Source organism: Amblyomma mixtum, chromosome 6 (genome assembly GCF_055824585.1).
Source record: "Amblyomma mixtum isolate Tamu chromosome 6, ASM5582458v1, whole genome shotgun sequence".
Lineage (NCBI taxonomy): Eukaryota > Metazoa > Arthropoda > Arachnida > Ixodida > Ixodidae > Amblyomma > Amblyomma mixtum.
Window position 1 is genome coordinate 57,956,141 of NC_143017.1, and position 18,193 is coordinate 57,974,333.

General features: G+C 44.6%; 1 protein-coding gene across 1 annotated transcript in view; it reads left to right on the forward strand.

Moving 5' to 3' along the window:
- The first annotated feature begins 15,854 nt into the window (after positions 1-15,854).
- The window catches only part of LOC149339213 (uncharacterized), a 28,964-nt gene continuing 26,625 nt past the window's right edge, over positions 15,855-18,193 (forward strand). The window contains exon 1 of the mRNA XM_089550425.1: positions 15,855-15,925. The gene's annotated coding sequence lies outside the window, so the exon portion shown is untranslated. The remainder of the gene's footprint in view (positions 15,926-18,193) is intronic.

Here is an 18,193-nt window from a genome sequence, read left to right on the forward strand (position 1 = left end):
TTAACGTGCGCTCACATTTCACAGTACACGGGCTTCTAGAATTTAGCCTCCATCGAAATTCTAGCCGCCCGTCTCGTCAGCTGTGCGCATGCGCGGAGTGTCGTCAGAGAAATGTGGCGGGTATATATATCACAACGATTCGGAGCCAGTGGTAGAAATGGGACAGCTCGGAGGAAGCTAGGGCTCGTCGTAGGAACGAAGGCAAGAGGAGGCGGCGAGACTAGGAGACCGAGGAAGAGCGCGCTAAGCGTCTCCATAAGCGACGTAAGGACGACGCGGCTGGACGGACCCGCTTAGCCGACCAGAGATGACGGTGAATAGAGTTCTGCGTCTCTGAAAGAAGCTAGACTCTCGCTACTCTACCAGGTTTAACCACAGCTAAACCACAGCCAGTTTTTTTTTTACATCGTTATTGGATAGCCTTCGCGCGTCGATGGCTTGATTAATGCTCTGCTGCGTTCAATTTCGTCTCCATCTTTTTTCCACAATTTGTGCGAATGAACTCCCCACGAAATATATTATGTAGAAGTGCAGCTGTGCCGGTCGTTGCGCGTGGCATTTTGCCTCCATAACGGCAAAATTAGCGTGTGCGTAATCGTCTTTGTCCGCTCTGCGGCTGTTATAAGAAGTTCCCTTTGTGTTAAATGGCGTAGCGCAAGACCAAAAGGTGTTTGGTTTGGTTTATGGGGTTTAACGTCCCAAAGCGACTAAGGCTATGAGAGACGCCGTAGTGGAGGGCTCCGGAAATTTCGACCACTCGGGGTTCTTTAACGTGCACCGACATCGCACAGTACACGGGCCTCTAGAATTTCTCCTCCAAAGAAATTCTAGCCGCCGCGGCCGGGAAGGTGTGTGATGTACTGAGTTAACTGGGCAGCCACGCGCACGACTGATGATCAGTCATTCGAAATATAAGGAATCCGGAGGAGAAGAGGGGAGACGGTAAATAAGAGAATGAACTGTGCTGATGAACTCACTAAATTCCATGCAACTGCTGTAGCCGCCTCAGGTAGCGTGTTTGATGTCATTTCCGACGAATGACATCAGCCTGAGGTGACATCCCTATTAGCGTCGTTCTCGGCAGAGTAAAGCCCTAATATCATTTGCTAATATTTTCAGTGAGGATTCTCCCGAGGAGAGGATCAGCTATAAGCTCGGCGGAGGCGGATCGCTTTGCACGCTGTGAAAAAATTCAGGGGGCACTTTGTGCTCTCTAAAGTGCTGCAAGGCGAAAGCGTTTCCTGGCGCACTGTTTTTTCATTTACTTTTTTATTTTTCATGTTTTTATTTTTTATTTTTGCTCCTTTTCTTATTTTTATTGTTTTTTGTGTATTTTTCGTTTCATATCTTATTTTTATTTTCTTTTTATTTTTGTTTATTTTCTCAGTTTTATTTTTTACTTTTTACTTTCTTGACTTTATGCCTTTTATTTTATTTATGAAACCCATGCATTCTCTAGATGCGCCTTTATTCATGCTTGTACCTTGAGCCTTCGTGGCGGAGTGGTAGCGTCTCCGCTTCAAATGCCGAAGGCCCTGGTTCGATTCCCACCCTCGGCGCAGGTTGTTTTTAAGCAGTGACGCCGAAAGGCGGACAAGTCTTCCGACGCGTCAGTTGACACGGCTGCCGACGCGTCTATCGACACGGCTGCCGAAGCGTCTGCTAACGACAGTATACGAGGCATTAAAGGCTTTCGCCTTCTGAACCCATGTCTGCCTCCTTTCGGCACTGCGTGCTCTGCCTTCCGTCGCGCACGGATGAAATACTGCTGCAGCTGCGCTCACAAATCGAATGGCCCAGGAGCGCATTCGTCAGCCACTTATTTTGCTACGCCAATTTTAGGTTTGGTTTATTGGTGTTTAACGTCCCAAAGCGACTCAGGCTATGAGGGACGCCGTAGTGAAAGGCTCCAGAAATTTCGACCACCTGGGGTTCTTTAACGTGCACTGACATCGCCTATTTTAGAAGTGGGTTTCATGGATAACTGACGATGAGAAGAGGCGGATGAGTAAGTTAGCTCGATTTACATGTCGTGAAATGGCATACATTTAAGGTATTAGCGTGAAGGCTAAAGATGACCGTACATGTTTTTGCCTGAGATGACTTCGATAGTGCGGATCGTGACGCAGGCAAGTCATACTCTCACGAATCCATTGTACCCGAAGTTCCAGCGGGGCCAAAGTTCCGAGAATCTGATGACGATGTGGAGGGTTTCGACTTGGTCACCGGTTGTGGAGAACGCTTTAACCACAATTAGTTATATCTTGTTCTTAAATTGGCTGAACTCTTGGCCCTTTAAGCCTCGGCGAAGAACACAAAGTATGAAAGACCTTAAAGACTGGGAAACCACCACGATATAGTCTGCTTTGGAGAAGCCGACGATTGTATCTAACTTTTCTAAAAAAAAAAAACGCCAAAATTGGTAAACTCTGCTTTTTAGCTGTAAAATAATAAGTTTACTTACTACGAATATAGGATACACAGAATGCAATACGCGCTACCGTCAGTTCTGTTATAAGCGGGCTCGACTTATTATCATACGGAGGTAAATGAAGCTTGAAAAGCAGACCGAATCAGCTTCTGAACGCGTTTATGGTTCATGCTTTTTTCAACCCTTTTTTTTGTAATCTTAAATTTTTTGAAAAGCTCTATTTAAGCGGTTGTACAAAAGCTGCAATATATTTCCTAAGAATTTCGATGCTTTTATTTGAACTATTGTTCACTAACACAACCGAAAATAATGACAATTTTGTTTTTATAAAAGTTTGATATAATTCACGTCTTGTTTATTTTCTTTACAGTGTCGCAGATGTCTTTTTATTCCGGTAAGACCTGCTCGTCTGCCTGCCTTTTTGTCTTTCCCGGATATTTTTTTGCCCGCACAGCTACGCGGAATAGCGATTAGTGGAACGACTTTCCGGAAAACTATTAAACAGTTGAAATGAAGACAAGTAAGACTACATTGACTGGGTCCGGATACGGCTGCAGCAGTTTATTCCAACTCTGAAAAAAGTGTCCATATACTGCTACGTAAGAACAATTATGACACTTAAAAACTCTGCTGTGTTACAGCTAGGACTTAGAGCTTTCTCGGAATTAAGGGGCGGAACGTTAGCGTTGGGCTTTGCGTCGCGTTTTCGGCCCGAGCTTAAACAAGGCTAGAATATTTTTTTGTCAACCAGGACTGCTTCGGCGAATGATCTTATGCGCGAGTAACCAGGCATTTAAGCTGACGATAATCACCTACGCGACGTCATATCGGCATCTGAATCCCCTCCACGTTGAACCTTGCTAGGAATCCTTGGGCTGTCGCTGCCCACTGCCTCACTGGTTCCGCGATCTCTTCAATTCGACGTCTTAGACCTCTTAGTCCAGGTTACGGTGATAGCGCTGTATCGGAAGCGCCAGAAGCCATCGTTAGCTGCCTCAGTTTGTCGGAGCATCACGTGACCCCATACGAAGGCGGAGACACTGAGAGGGAGTGGGCGAAGGTGGTGTTTTCTAAAGGTGCAGGACAGAAACCAGGCTGTCCAAATACGCAACAGTGAGGTCTCTCTAGGGTTTCTTCGCAATGCTACGGTACAGAAGAGGAAATTAGACACCTTTAGCATACCGTATACCGTGTTACCGCTACCATTACCGGAGTACCGGGAGCCCGCCCACCGGCGGTGAGTACACGCTGATTTGCTCCGACGCTACGGGCGCGAGCACAGCTGCCGGGTACGTGGCGCCATCTGGCGCCGTCAAGGCAATTTGCGCATGCGCATTGGCTGCGCACTGGCTCCCGGTACTCCGGTAACGTTAACACGGTACACGGTATGCTAAAGGTGTCTATTATCTATTTCTTCACCATGCTTGAGAGCTGTCGACAGACACGGCGAGTTTCCCTTTAAGCGCTTCTTCTCTCACTAAAGTCATGAGCACTACTGCACGCATGTGAAAGACTGGCCAAGCTCTTGTTTTTTCACGTCCGTTTACCGAAGAGGAACGAAACACTACAGATATGTTTTTCCTTACGGGTATACATTGCTCACAAATTTTGGTCATTGTATTTAGTGTCACAGGTCGCATCAAAGAATGAGAGCCATACACGAAAGAGTTCGGTCGAGCTAATGACGTGTGATGAAATGTCGCCTTGCTTTTTGCTGAAACCATCTAACACTATGACTGAAGGCAGGGCGGAGAGTAAGTAAAAAAAAAAAATCTTTTTTTGAGTTAATTGGCAATGCATGGTAGAGGCCTGATTTGGGAAGTAAATGAATGGTCCCTTCTGTCAATACCGGGGCATGTTACCCTCTAATAAAATTACGTCAGTTTTTTCCTCTTAATTGCAGCGCCCTCTTAGTTTGAATTTTGTGAAGTGTAGTAGACATCCATAAAAGGTCGTCGTCTTATGCACTGGTTTTTTTTCGTTTTTTTTTTCAGGTGTCTCGGAGGTTTCGCAATTTGGCGGTGAGACTTACTTTGTTTTGTCTCCATTCATGGAGAGAAAACATTCATTCTCTCCACAAGCGTTTGGAACACTAATTGCAGTTTCGAAGATACCAAAATTAATCAGAGGTGAAATATCAGCGATTACTTGAATTATAAATTGTGCATAACTACTAGTCCTGGGGAAATATTTTCAGAGAGTTAAAATGCTCTTTTGGTATCTCCAGCGCCGAACCACGCAGCCTGATAGCTGCGCGGGCCGGAAGTTCGAAATAAAGCACCCAACCACCTGAGCCTAATGGAGAAGTTATCTTGTATGGGCATAGGCATTAGTATTTGTTATTTTGTCAAGCTTTAACAATTTAGTTTGGGTCACGTAAAACTGCCAGAGTAACACTATGGAAGTTTATTGATATGGTGCCAGCAACAGAGTGTTTATGGAAACGGTAACGACGCGTTGTTGTGCTACTTGTTTCCTTCAACTGCACTATGAGAAATTGGTAAGATGCAAGCGGGGGCAGATTCCTTCCGTACAATGTTTTTTTTTAAATGAATTTCTTCCGCGTGTTATTAACTAAGTGCAGAAAAACACGTGGTCGAGAAATAGACATCGCAGGAGTGGTGAAAAGAGACTCGATCAACGAATCTTGCATGACATTACCTAAATGTGACCTCGCGAGTTGATAATTCATAGCAAATATACAGGTCACGGTTTTTGCGCTTACTGCCGTTCTGCAGCCAAGTTCGGAGAGGGCGGTAATACATGATTACCGCCGAAAGGCACCGCTGACAACTACAAACTACAACCACGCGAATGAGGAAGTGGAAAATTCTTGACTGATCCTTATTCATTTAACGCTCCACAAACGAGGCTCTCGCGCACAGTTGTGAAGTACTCGGACTGTGCTTCCACATAGCAATCTGTATCGAGCCGACTTTGCGACAATATTGTTGTGCCTTTTCGGTAAGGCTGTAGCTTAAGAGACAAAATACACTTTGGGATATCGTGCGGGTAATTACAAATAGATTGGTCTTCGAAAAAAATGTTTGGCGATCACTGCAGCTATTTTTCAGAACTCAAAATATCTAGAACTAAAGCGTGTAAATATGCTTAGGCAAGAATGGCGACCGATATTGCTTGTATTATAATTCTCTATATGTGTTGCTGGTGCACTAAAACAGAAGGGGAAGCGCTAGCCACCTTAACTGCAGTGGAAAGAACGTCCGTGGCATACCGTGCTCTCGACACACTTATGCAATTAGCGTGTTCACAAAATTACACACTTCATGTCTTATTCTGTCCAGTCTGGCAGAACACATCTCAAGCGCTCGCTAATTTTACAGATCGAATGATGAAGCCATGTCAGAGGTTTTTGTCAACATCTAACGCTGTCTCAAACTCAGCGCTACTGCCGACTTTTGAGTGCAACTGCTGTTACATACGCACAATTTCCTCAAAAAATAGCGAGGACGTTGCATGCCAGTTGGAAAGAAAAAGTAATTTCTTCGTATAAGTAGCTACTGATGGGACACAGAGGTCTTTTTTAAGTACAGCCTGTGTGGACGAGGCCACTGCGGTGCTTTGGACAATGCTCAATGCCACTTTATCTGTTTCTTAGGTGCTATAGGAGAGAGCTGGTATCTATAATGTATTTACGACCGAATATCAACCACCATATCAAAATAGCACTTTTTTTTTGTGCATAATAGCTAGAGCTTCAAGCCATCTTCACAGTTTGGGCCACAAATCTTTTCTTCTCCACAGATAGTCAAGTGTCCTCCATTTCTTCTGGCGGTGGTAAGTTCAGTAGAGTTCTCGAAACTAACGTGCTTAAACATCTCTATTTATAACAGAGGTAACCATGCGATGAATCTAATCTTGCACCCGTCATTGTTATGCATTTCGAAAAACGGGGGAGGGGGGAGGAAGGGGGAATAATTCTATTTGAACAGCGATGCCATGAATTTTGCAAGGGGAAGCGACGTAGTTTATTAGGTGTGTTATTAAATGGCAAAGGCAAAACTGGTCCTTTATATTTGCTCAAGTACCGAGCGAACAATATTCCTATACGTATGGCCGCAACACGCACACGCACAAAAACAGCTTCAGGCTAGATTTTTCCTGGCATGTGCTTTCTCCGCTAAGACATAGTGGGTCGGGACGAATTTGACGCCTTTAATGGTCAGTAATATTTTGCTATCGAAAACATTTAGAGCAATTTAAAGCCTAGAAATAACGCTCTGAGCCGGATATACAGTTTCACTGCAGGATGAATGGAGAATTGCTATCAATATCTTTCTGGTTCTCCTGTTACTTTTACGCTAAATGAAATTCGTAGCTTATATTTGAAGTCCGCATCGAGTGTGAATGTGAGCTCACGCGGCATTGAATGTAATTTCACGCTAAAAAAACTGAATTTTTTCATTTACTGATTTCACCATCACGCTGCGTGCTATTCACCAAAGTGACACCTTTACCAGCGACACTAGAAGTAGCAACAAAGTAGGAAATTTCATGACAGCTGCGCAGCCATTCAGTTATAGATTTACGAGCATGGCTATTCATTAGGAATAGGTCCTTCACTTTCGGCTTAAAAGTATATTATAACATATTTTCGCATATTTTAGCATTTGTTCTAATGCATTCACGCGGTCAGACACAGCACAGGTTTAATACTTATAGAAACTACCACTAAAATCGAGGAGCTTCGTTATCGCCTTTATTTCCTACCATAATTTTTGTTTACTGAAATCTTTGACTTCTTCAGTGCGAGGACGACGCGCACTTCACAGATTTGATACATGTACTCACGAGAGCCAAATGGACACGTCAGTACTGCTGTTTGAAGTTTAGCGCTCGCGCTGGCTGCAAAATAATTTTTTCACAAAGCTGCCTTTATCAACAAAAGGTATTATTCACAGCATTTTAAATCGCAAGGATTATACAGACAGCGAATAAAGAGTGTAAATGAATGGTGTTCTATTGCAGCAACCAGCAAGTGTGTATCCTTGTGTAATAATGCAGTCTTTAAAGTGACAATGTTCTATACTTTCCCTGAACATTGTCTACAGTGGAAGAGCCGCGACCGCGTCGCATTACTCCATATATTCAACAGTCTGTGTTAATAAATTGCTCCAACTTCCGCAAAGTTGTAGTGCAAAGCAAATAATGTAAAAATTTTCCAGTATTGTTACGTTTGTGCACTTGAAGCATCTTATTTCGCTCTTAAAAAGCGCTGGATTTATTTAAGGAATGAGTGATGCTACACATCCCAAAATAGTCGCGGGATTCGCCATGAAGTCACCTTTGAAGCATCCCTATGTCGCCTCCCTTTGCGAGGTAAGATTTGGCCGCGTACTGCTTCTTCAAAGTTGAAGACAGGCAGATGGCAGATACATACGCATCTCTTGTGCGAAAGGAAGTGGTTTTTCGCTCTGAACCTCGACGCGTTTCTCTGACCCATGACGTTAATACTGCTCCCTTGCCTTTCATGCCGTGGCAACCAACCAGAAGGCAGGTAAGCATAGCAGCGAAGGAGGCGACTTGTTTATTTCGATCGTGACTGTTTCTCTGGTAGCGTTGAAATAACGAGGGAAGCGCCTTCGGACTTTTTATCTCTTCTGAAAAAAGCGTTTCCACAAAAGCGAAGTTCGCCTGCGCGCACATCTGCCATCACTGGATACAGGGCGTGGAAATATTTGGCGATTAAGTTTTCCTTTTGTGCATCTTCGTTCCAGTGGTAGTTTTCACACTGCTGCTAACAAAAGCTTGCGCAACGCAGCTGTCAGTACTATCCTGAAAAAAGCATTCTTAGAAAAAACGGCTGATATACATGTTTTACAAGAACGCTCCAAAAGTTGCGCTGCACTGTACTGCATATGCACGAGCAGGGAAAATAAAAGAATAACAGACCATTTAACTTGGTTACACTAAATGCGACATAGGTGCGTATTAGTGGTGTGCTTAGTTTTACCAGCTTAAGAAGAGCTCCAAATTAAGGGTACGACGCGGTAGGTTAATGGCCTTATATCCGCAATTAGTCATTTTCTGCTTTACATTCATACATGGCCGGGAGCCCTCATACCAATCCTGGCTTAGGGATGTTGCGGTTAAGCGATGCGCCACTGCCCTGCGATGGTAGGTGCTGGCACTTGCGAGACCAATGTTGCACTTTCTGAGCCGCCTCTCGTGACCGACCATTAATTGAGCTTCCACCTGCCACGGTGGGCAGTTTGCTCATAATCTGATGAGCAGGTTCCGATGGCGTCAAAATGTCACTAGCCCTAGGTGGCTCAACTACCACCTAGGACAGGTTGCACAGAAACCGGTGAGTGCACAAGGACCTCAAAGACAAGGCCTTGTGCTGGCTGATTAGAAGATCTGCCGTATGGGTAGCGCACTGAAACACTATAATAATCGCCGAAACTCAACCCGCCTGTCAGCAGAGCGTCCAGCTCCATAGCCGTCACTTCCTTTCCAACTGTTGAAAAGAAGCAGCTCTGAAAACACTATAACCTATTTCCTGACCGCTTCCCTATCCCGACTTGCTCGTAGTCCTCACTAAGATGGCAAAACAAAATAATAGTTCACAGAACCCATGGCTTAGGTTTGACATAATAGTCTCCAGAGGCAGTTTGTGTAGTAAAACGAAAGCTTTACTGTGTTCCTACAGGCATTGATCGGCAAGCTCAAAATGGCGTGAAAACGGGCTTTCCACGTTCTAGTTACAGAAATGTCAGTCTGCTAAATTTGCGGGGTGAACGTCGCAAATAGAACAGCAGTGAAACAGTTTCACTGTTTATGCTGAAAAAAGCTCATCATGAAGAGTTAAACCACAATAGCACACGTTTAGCTCAAGGCACTAGGGCACAAAAGCGGCTCCCAGGCTGGCACATTTGCCGTTACATGAGGCCTCAAAATTATTCTGGCTGCATATAATTCGTGTGCCTCGACTAGAAGCAAGATGCGTTTTGATACCTAAAAGTTTCATTCCGTTTTTTTTTTCAATGGCTTAGCTGGATTTTTACTGCTCCTGATGTCCAAGAGGTTACCTCTTCATCAACGGTTAAGCAATAGTAATTCTGCCCAGTTGGAGCTTGCACAGAAGTCTCGTGTGCGTTGGTAGAGTAATGTAGAGCGTGTAATACAAACTTTCGGAGTGTTTATTGCTACTGCTTCCTCGCGTTGCTTTTTAGAGCGGTAAGCTTTACATGTCACGTTTTGGGTCTCAACGTTATGCGTTACAACGCACATCGTAACCCAATGGTTGCCATGGTAACCAAGGTGGTTACATAATGGAATAAATTAATAACAGGTGGCAGCGTGATGCCAGAGCAACACAACTCGAAACTAAACTATGTCGATCCGGTGTATATATCCCTGTCTGGCAGGCGTCAAAAGCAGGGCCACTTAGTCGCGACATTCCTGCAAAATTTGTGGGCGAACCGTTTGCCCCATAATAATCCAGATGGTGTCATACGATTCGAGCATAAACGTGCTAGTTGAGTTACAGCCTAGCTTGCGGCGGGGATTCGAGCCCGCGACCTCTGTACCCCAAATTCCTCGTCCTTACGAATCTCCATATGAAAATTTGCGGCTCAACCGTTCATCGCAAGTTGTAAGGGGTGGTGCCATATGTATGATTTCGCGTTTCGTGCAGCATAAGCGTACTAGTTAAGTTAGAGTCTAGCTCACGACAGGGATTCAAACCGGCAAACTATGTTAGGTGTGTTAACGCCCGATATTCGATCGCTGCTTCGGCGTCCTCTCATTTTTTTCATGCAGCGATAGCTCTCCGTATCAGACAGCGCTCCTGGCATGTTGCTGCGTCGCCGTCCTATTGGTCGGCTGTGGAATCGTGCTGGCCTTCGTCATGGGTGAGTTTTTTCTACGTACTTCATTTTGCGGTAGAGTCCCCTGCTAGATTCCAAGTTGTGCAGTTCCTTGGCCCCGTGATGCCAGGTTTGACTAAGCTTTAATTACGCAGAGCCCATGTGTAAATCTCTATAACTGTTTGCTGTCCTTAGCTGCTGTAATCTGCGCCGCATTGTTTCAACAGTTCTCGTGCTCAACGCCACCAGTTCGTAGCTTTATCCGCGATCACCTAATACTGTGCGCAGTACTTAAATATCGACTTTTTTATTTAGAAGAGCGCTTTTTCCAAAATTTATTGTGTCTGCGGTGCAGTTTTTCATCACTGAGAAAGCGATGCCAGAAAAAGCACTCCGCGAACTCAAAACGCATTTTTTTAACAATTGCTGGCATTCTTAAGTGAAGCACCCCATGTTTTATGGGATGTGATTAGAGGCATTGCGTATATTTTCGTTTGCGCACAGAGCACGTGCTCGTTTCTTGACCTTAAAATATAGTGTTTCGGGTAAATTTAAAGCGGTCTCCAATGGCCAGAGGGGGTGTTTTTCTCATTAAGGCTCATGCTGAAAGTGCGTTTTTTCAAAGCCAGAACACGAACGTAAATTTGAGACGTGGGTGATTCATCTGTAAAACGTGCTCAGCAGTTCCTATGTCCCCATCACACGTCGCGTACCTGCTTAGAATGTTAACTCACTTAAGCAAATAAAGGCCTTCTGGATGGGTCAGTTGAGACAACAGCCGCTCCAGAGAGCGCGCATGTCCTTGGTCTTCTTTAATTAATTTCAGCGACACCCTTTTGTGCATTGCCGCACAACAACGCTCATTCGCCAGACATATTACTCACAATGCCTCATTACGTGCTGAGCTGCCCTGACAGTCAGCAAGCGCTCCGTATGCCTCCGCACATCGTCATTTTCGAGCAACGCGTTGCTCTGAAGTCAACGTCCGCGTTCGGACCAACGTATTGTCATAGCAACGTATATTTCAGTGCCAGCCACACTGCTTGCTACGCAGTGGAAAATGTTTGGATTATACACCTTACTGCTTTAATCGTCGTGATGTAGCAGCAACTGTGTGGAGTGGTGGCTTCAGTCAAACGGAGAAGTGCTCGTGGTGCCACGGTTCCACAGGAAAACTTTCTTGTTTATCAATATTTACTGATTTTCTGTCGCATCCTTAATATACACCGCATGATTCAGCATACGTTTCAGCGTATCAATCTCACTTAATTCATTGATTTCTGAGAGAGCGAGAGAGATAACTTTAATTTTTCAGCTCAGGTCTGAGCCTTCCATTGATTTCTGAAGAACATGGAAGAACAGCACACCACGTTTTGCGTGCATTCCAGAATTAATTTTTCTGATATGTTTTTTGTTTGTTGTTGCAGGTGACGTCCGCGACCTTGAAGATAGTAAGTGGGGCAAGAAAACTGTTTTAAGCATGTTTTTTTCTTTCGCTCCGCGTACGCTCGGGCTAAAATAAACAAAAAGTACGCACCAAGAGGTCCGACTTGTTAAATGTTCTTCGGGGTTGCGCGTTAGCGATTCTTGCTGTTAGCGATTCTTGCTGAGCGGAATCAAAGAAAGCAGAAATTTTTGGTCTTAAGTTTATTGGTGCGTAATGTTTGCGGGAAGAAAATGTTCTGAGTTAGTGCTCAGATAATATCATATATTCTTAGTAAACGGCGATGAAAAGGGAAGTGATAGCCTAAATTCGGGCTGTCCAGAGGAATATGACATGTGGAGCATCAATAAATTCGAGGTCGCAGCTGTGCAGCTTGTGAAAACGTTTCGCGAAGGCCCAAGTAATGTCGAGCAAGACATGCTTTTGCTTGAGCGTGTTTCATCGGAGGTTCCTCTTTTGTTGAAAAGTTTTTACTAACAGAACAATACAGTCATGGACTCCCAAGCTAGATATTAACTCGTTCTTGTGTCCGCAAAGAAAGACTACCAGAAAAAAAAGATAAAGACCACATCTTTCAGTATGCACGACCATTGCTTAAATGGGCACGCATATGTGAAGCAACGCTATTTCTTCCATCTAGGTTTGGTTTGAAGTACAGGAAGATATAAGAAATATCAGGCGAAAGGGATGAAGCTGCACCCTTGACGGCAGCATAGTGGTTGCTACTTGTTTACTGAAGAGATAGACCCAGATTTTCCCAGGTATATATATGCTGGCAGTATGCGTGTGCTGCAAATATGCGTGTGCTGCAAATTCACCTCTTTTGTACGCTTTGTTCGATTGAGCTAGCACATCTAGCTACATCTCTCCTTTTTGCTGGCACTGTAAACATTGCCGTGTTGACGTACACGGGCTCTCAAAAGCCAGCCCGCTGTCATGGCCAAGTGTAGAGAATGTGGCGCTTCCAACATGTGCGTGAAGACGCACTAGTGCATTGTCTTGCAGGAAATTTGCCCCGAAACTATTCGTTTAAGAGCAGCTTCAGCAAGTTGAGAGACAAAACGATAGATAGCCCTAGGTACATGGAGCCCGAGCTCTTTCAGATGCCCGAGATGACTGGTGCGCGAAATTTTTTTAAGGAAGTAATATCTTACTTCAGCCGTCAGAAGTGATAATGCACTTGCGTACTGACGAAGCCATAACGAACCGACAAATTAAATGGACCTCTGACATCTGAAATAGACAGTATCGATTTCCTTTGAGGCACAAAAATCTGAGCAGTGTTGTTGCAAATGTTTGGTTTTTTTTTTATGGGGGTTTAACCTCGCAAAGCGACGTAGGCTATGATGGATGCCGTAATGCAGGGCTCCATAAATATCAACCAAATCGCACAGCAGACGGGGATCTAGCATCTCGCCTCCGTCAAAATGCGACCCCCGCGGCCGGGATCGAACCCGCGCCTTTCGGGTCGGCAGCCGAGCGCCATAACAACTGAGCCACAGTGGCGGCTTCTGCAAAAGGGATGAACGTGAAAAGGCAGACGCAGACCATAATGTAACGGAAAGCAAAAACAAAACGTTTCAGCCTACGCAAGAGAGCCTTGTTGACAGTTAAATGAAACAAGTGATGATAGGCATTAAAAAAACATTTAAACAGAGTGCGCAGCGACCAGGCGTCGAGAGGGGTTAAAAATCCGTCGCTAAGATTTCGAATGCGAGTTGACGTTCGTATGATTGCACATCCCAGGTGTACGCGATGCGAGATAAGCTCTTTTCGGTGGTGAGTAAGGGTGCTTAACCTCCCTCAATGTCGCAGCCTGCCGATATGCAGTGTTCGGCGGTAGCATTAGGCGCCACTGTTTTCTTTCTGACATCATTACAACGCCTTTTTAGGATCTCCTTAAAGTTAACAGTCTTGGCAATGAAGACGGAGCCTCAGGTGGAACATGAACGCTGTAACGGACGTCAAATATTTTTCTTTTGCAAGGACCTCTTTCCCCTTCACCAGCCCTTGTCAAAGTTCTTTTATATGGAACATGGGCGACATGCTCTTCGAATATAAGCAGAATGCAGGGCAAGGTCTGATTTATCCTTGGGGCATATGGTGAAGTGCCATGTATAGGTTAGACGATAGAATAGTGGGAGATTATGGGCGAGATTTCGACCGATTGTCAACTCTTTGAGCTTCAAATGTCTTCGCGGGAAACTTCAATGTTTCTGTGCGACGCTGGTCGGACAAACGGGACGTTGACGTGGAAGGGGGAAAGTGAAAATTTTGCCCGTTCTTTTTATCTATCACTGTGTTTTTCAGCAAAGTGCAGTGTTCGTCTTAACGTAGTTATCCTTGAAATAAACCCGCCGAAGGTCACGGGCTTTGATCCCGGCCGCGGCAGTCGCATTTCGATAGAGACGATATCCCAAAACGCCTTAGTGGTGTGCGATGTTAGCGCACGTTGAGAGCGCCAAGAAGCATGATTTAATCCGGAGCCCTCCACCACGCCGTACCTCATCGCCTGAGAGACTTCAGATGTTAGAACCCCACAATAAATTACAATCTTCCACGAAAGCAGTTTATCGAAAAAGGGCGAACGTGAAGCCATAAGCAGTAATAAACTCGACGATGTGGGCACTTCCGATCCTTTTAAACTAAATTTGTGAGGTTTAGCATTAGCGTATCGTTTTCTTTTGAGGGAAGTAGTATTCTTGTCCCGCTATAGACTCCCTTGCACTCAGAGCATTGTTTGTGCAGTTTTGCACAGATTCTTGTATCATGTATATTTAAAAATGCAAGGCTCCTGTATGAGCTCGTGATTTTTGTTCAGGTGAAATGGTGGAAGAAAATTACACAACAGACGGGGACCCGCTATCCGCCGCGGCGAATTGCTCACAGTCCATTGCCGCGGTGATTATTGCAGCAAAATGTTTTTTTTTCTGACAAAACCTGGAAATAAATTGAGAGAAATTGCCCAGAATTTGAAAGGAAAACCACCCAGGAAACGTGACAGCCTCGATGAGGCCTAAACTGAAGGCTGCGAGAGTGGAACTGTAACGGAAAGAAAAGTGAAACATCGCAGCAAATGATCAGTTAGCTTCTTTGTGGCGTCAGTTTTAAGCATCGATGATTTTGAAGTCACGATGGAATTTTCGTCAAAAAAAAATAATAATTGGCTAAGCATACAGATTCGCGGGAAACATTGGTAGCCTACGAAGTAGAAATATTGCACTCTGGCTGGTACAACCAAAAACTGTGGAGGCGAAAATCGACTCGAGTGGTGCTTGAAATTTAAAATAGCGTTTCCAACGTACAATGTATATTACCAAATATTTTTTAGTATCAAATGGGCTAAAATGTCGTCATGTATAATATTTTTCTGAGGTATTTCTGAAAACAAAAGGCCACTGCAATTCTAGCATGTTTTGTACGTTGCATATCTTCACATTTATACGGCTTTAACTTTATCGCGAGCGTCCACAGGAGAAAATAAAGATACTTGATTTCTGTCTCTTGATTTCTATGCTCTTGACTTTGACAACTCCCCTCAAGATTTTATTTTTGTTTCTAACTTATACGGGTTGCACAAAAGTAACTTAAACCTGTTACGATCAGGTACCGCAGTCTTTTCTGATGGGCTTCTTGGTGCTGGTCGTGGTCGTTTATTTCAAAGCCTGGGTGAAAGACGAGCACAGAACGACGGCAGACTAGAAGCACAGAGCGCGGACTCCACAGTTCTAGGAAATAACATTCATGCTAACTGCAATGCGAAATATGAATTCGCAATACTCTTAAACACATCGGCCCGGAAACGAGTTGAAGAAGCGTTTAATCAGCTGCAGAGATGACGCACAGAACTGGTGTGCTATACTGAGCTTGTACTCGTTCCCCGTACTCAGATGGACATTTTACGAGAAATATCGTTCCTAGCGGTGCGGAGCTATACCTAACGATACACAGGAACGGAAGGTACTGAGAGCGGTTTATCGTTTAGTGGTAGGTAATAAAATAAAAACTTCCGTATTATGCCCACCGATCGGCTAGACACGAATCTACTTGTCGGTTCCGTTTACCTCGCAGGCGATGAATTCGGTAAATCTGGCAGCGGCAGCAGTGGCGGCGGCGGCGGCGGCGGCGGCGGAGGACCTACCGCGATTCCTAGCTCCGGGCCTGTGATACGCATTGGTGGCAAGAACTCGGGCACCGACACCCAAGGGACCGTCGCACGTAAGCAGGCAACACGTTTCTGTCCTTTATGTAGCAAGCTGCCGTGTACTAAGCTTACTTAGCCGCTTCCAAGTCAAGCCCTCTTGAGCATCCCGGTATAAAGAGATGCGTCGCATGTCTGCCTCACCACCCACACATAGGCCTAAGCGTAGGACGCCACTGGCTGTCACTTTTCAAAGCACGGCCCATGTATTGAGAAAGGTTTGACTTTTCCGTGCTTTGCTGAGGTGACCCCAACAAACATTGGGGCTAACAACACTGCAGCCTAATTAGAAATCCCGTTCTTGAAGCGTAGTTTCGCTAGTGCGCAGCCTTAATGTTGGCTTGCGCTATCAAAGTCTCGAATAAGGCATGTAAATATCGACCGTTTTAACACAGTGTCGGAGCGTGAGACTGTGAGTTACAATGAATTTGTTTTGCCGATTATACTAAGAAAACGGAACTGAAAATTGTCACATTCGAGAAGAGCACCTCGGTATAATTGCGAAAAGAAAATGCGCCGCTCTAAATCGAGGGTGTACGTCTTTTAAGAACTTTGTTTTGCAGTGCTATCTTTATTAGTTTATTTCCCGTGGTTGCACGTCTTCGTCCTTGACCAGCCTGCGTGTCCCATCCCCCCTCCCCACCAGCGTTGCGTAGGAGTGCACCAGGCTAGAAAGACTCCGAGAAAAACGAATATGCAAGCATACTGTCACGTTGTAGTGACGGCAATCCAGCTGTCAGGAAGACAGCAACAAAACTTGCAAACGAAGCTCTTTATTTGGGCTGACTTGCGCCCGCAAAAGAACTGAATCACTCGGCGGCGGCGTAAGCAAGAAACGTGCTCGTCAGTCGTCGAACTACGAATTCCCGCCGCTCGCGGCATCGCTCAGTTTAAAGCCAGCAAGGAAACTTCGAGATAACAGGTCAAGATCATCTACAGTAATGTAGAAAAACGGAGATGCAGCTCTTAATGGCTGTTATCAATCGAGATTAGTCCGGTCGCTTCTCGCGTCACGAACAAAAATGATAACACCCCTTTCCTGCGGCCTTGAGCGCGAACGAACGGGCACTACAATGATACATGGCAATATACAAATGTGCCGGCTGTGAGGCATGGCCACTGTACTTTGTTCCCAACCTTTGGCGAAGGCTTGCTTTTGCAGGCAAATTCTAAACAGGGGCTAAAACCTGTGCCACAAATGCGCCCAGCTACTCATATACTACTGAGACTATGAGTTTGAGTGCCACTTAAATGGCTCTGATAAATGAGTTCAGTGACGGCGGAAATCGTATAATATCATTGTTCTGTTCTTGACTTCCCGAACAGCAAGCCCTGATCAATCGTCGTACTCTTCAGGTAAGACGTTGTATTTTCACTTCGGTTCCAGAGTTCAGTTTTCTAATTACGCGCAAAAAGCTTTAGAGCTCGACAGACCATCTCTTAACGTACAGTAACGACGTTGATACAGGGCGCCCGAATACACTTTTAGGATTTGGTAATTGTTATCTGCACCAGACATTAGCTTTCTAAAACTCATCCTTGGGCCACCACATTATTTGTGGTGGCATAATCTGTGTAATCGCATTTTATGCTATCACAAGGGTAAGTCCCGGTGCGCTGAATTATCAGTACTATTCGAACTATGCATGTTAACTAGAGCTTCATATCCCTGTTTGCGTAGCTCCACGCGAAGAGATGCTTACATGCTAATGCTTACACTCGATTCACTTGGTCATAATATAGGACGTGCCGTCAACAGCGGACTTTCCTCACTGCTTTTTTCTCAATTTTCCTCTAGAATAATTAGCGTTGACTTACTGGTAACGATGTAACATGTAGGGCCACTCACAGAGTGCGATGTGTTACTAACAGAGGGCAAAGACTTCAAGCAGCGAAGTTTAATCGTCTGTCCCTTTCACTAGCCAAAATAATCCCCACAACAACCTCTATTTCTTCTTTACAAGGTGTTCCACCTATGATTTTGCACAATTTTTAGAAAATAGGCTTTTAGAGTTAAAACAGCGCTTTTTTCGACATAGCATTGCCAGTGGTGTACTACTTCAGAATACAGCTAAGACGATATGACTAGCATCATGGTTAAATAATATCCTTTAGCGAAAACTAATACGTTTGGAATATATGATGGGCTATTTAAATTGTATTTTAAACATATTTTGTATTCATGAATACACTAAAATTATGTAGGAAATACGTTCCTGAAATTTCATGCTTGGCATTCGAAATATATTCTTGAAATATGCCAGAAATACCTCATTTAAAACATA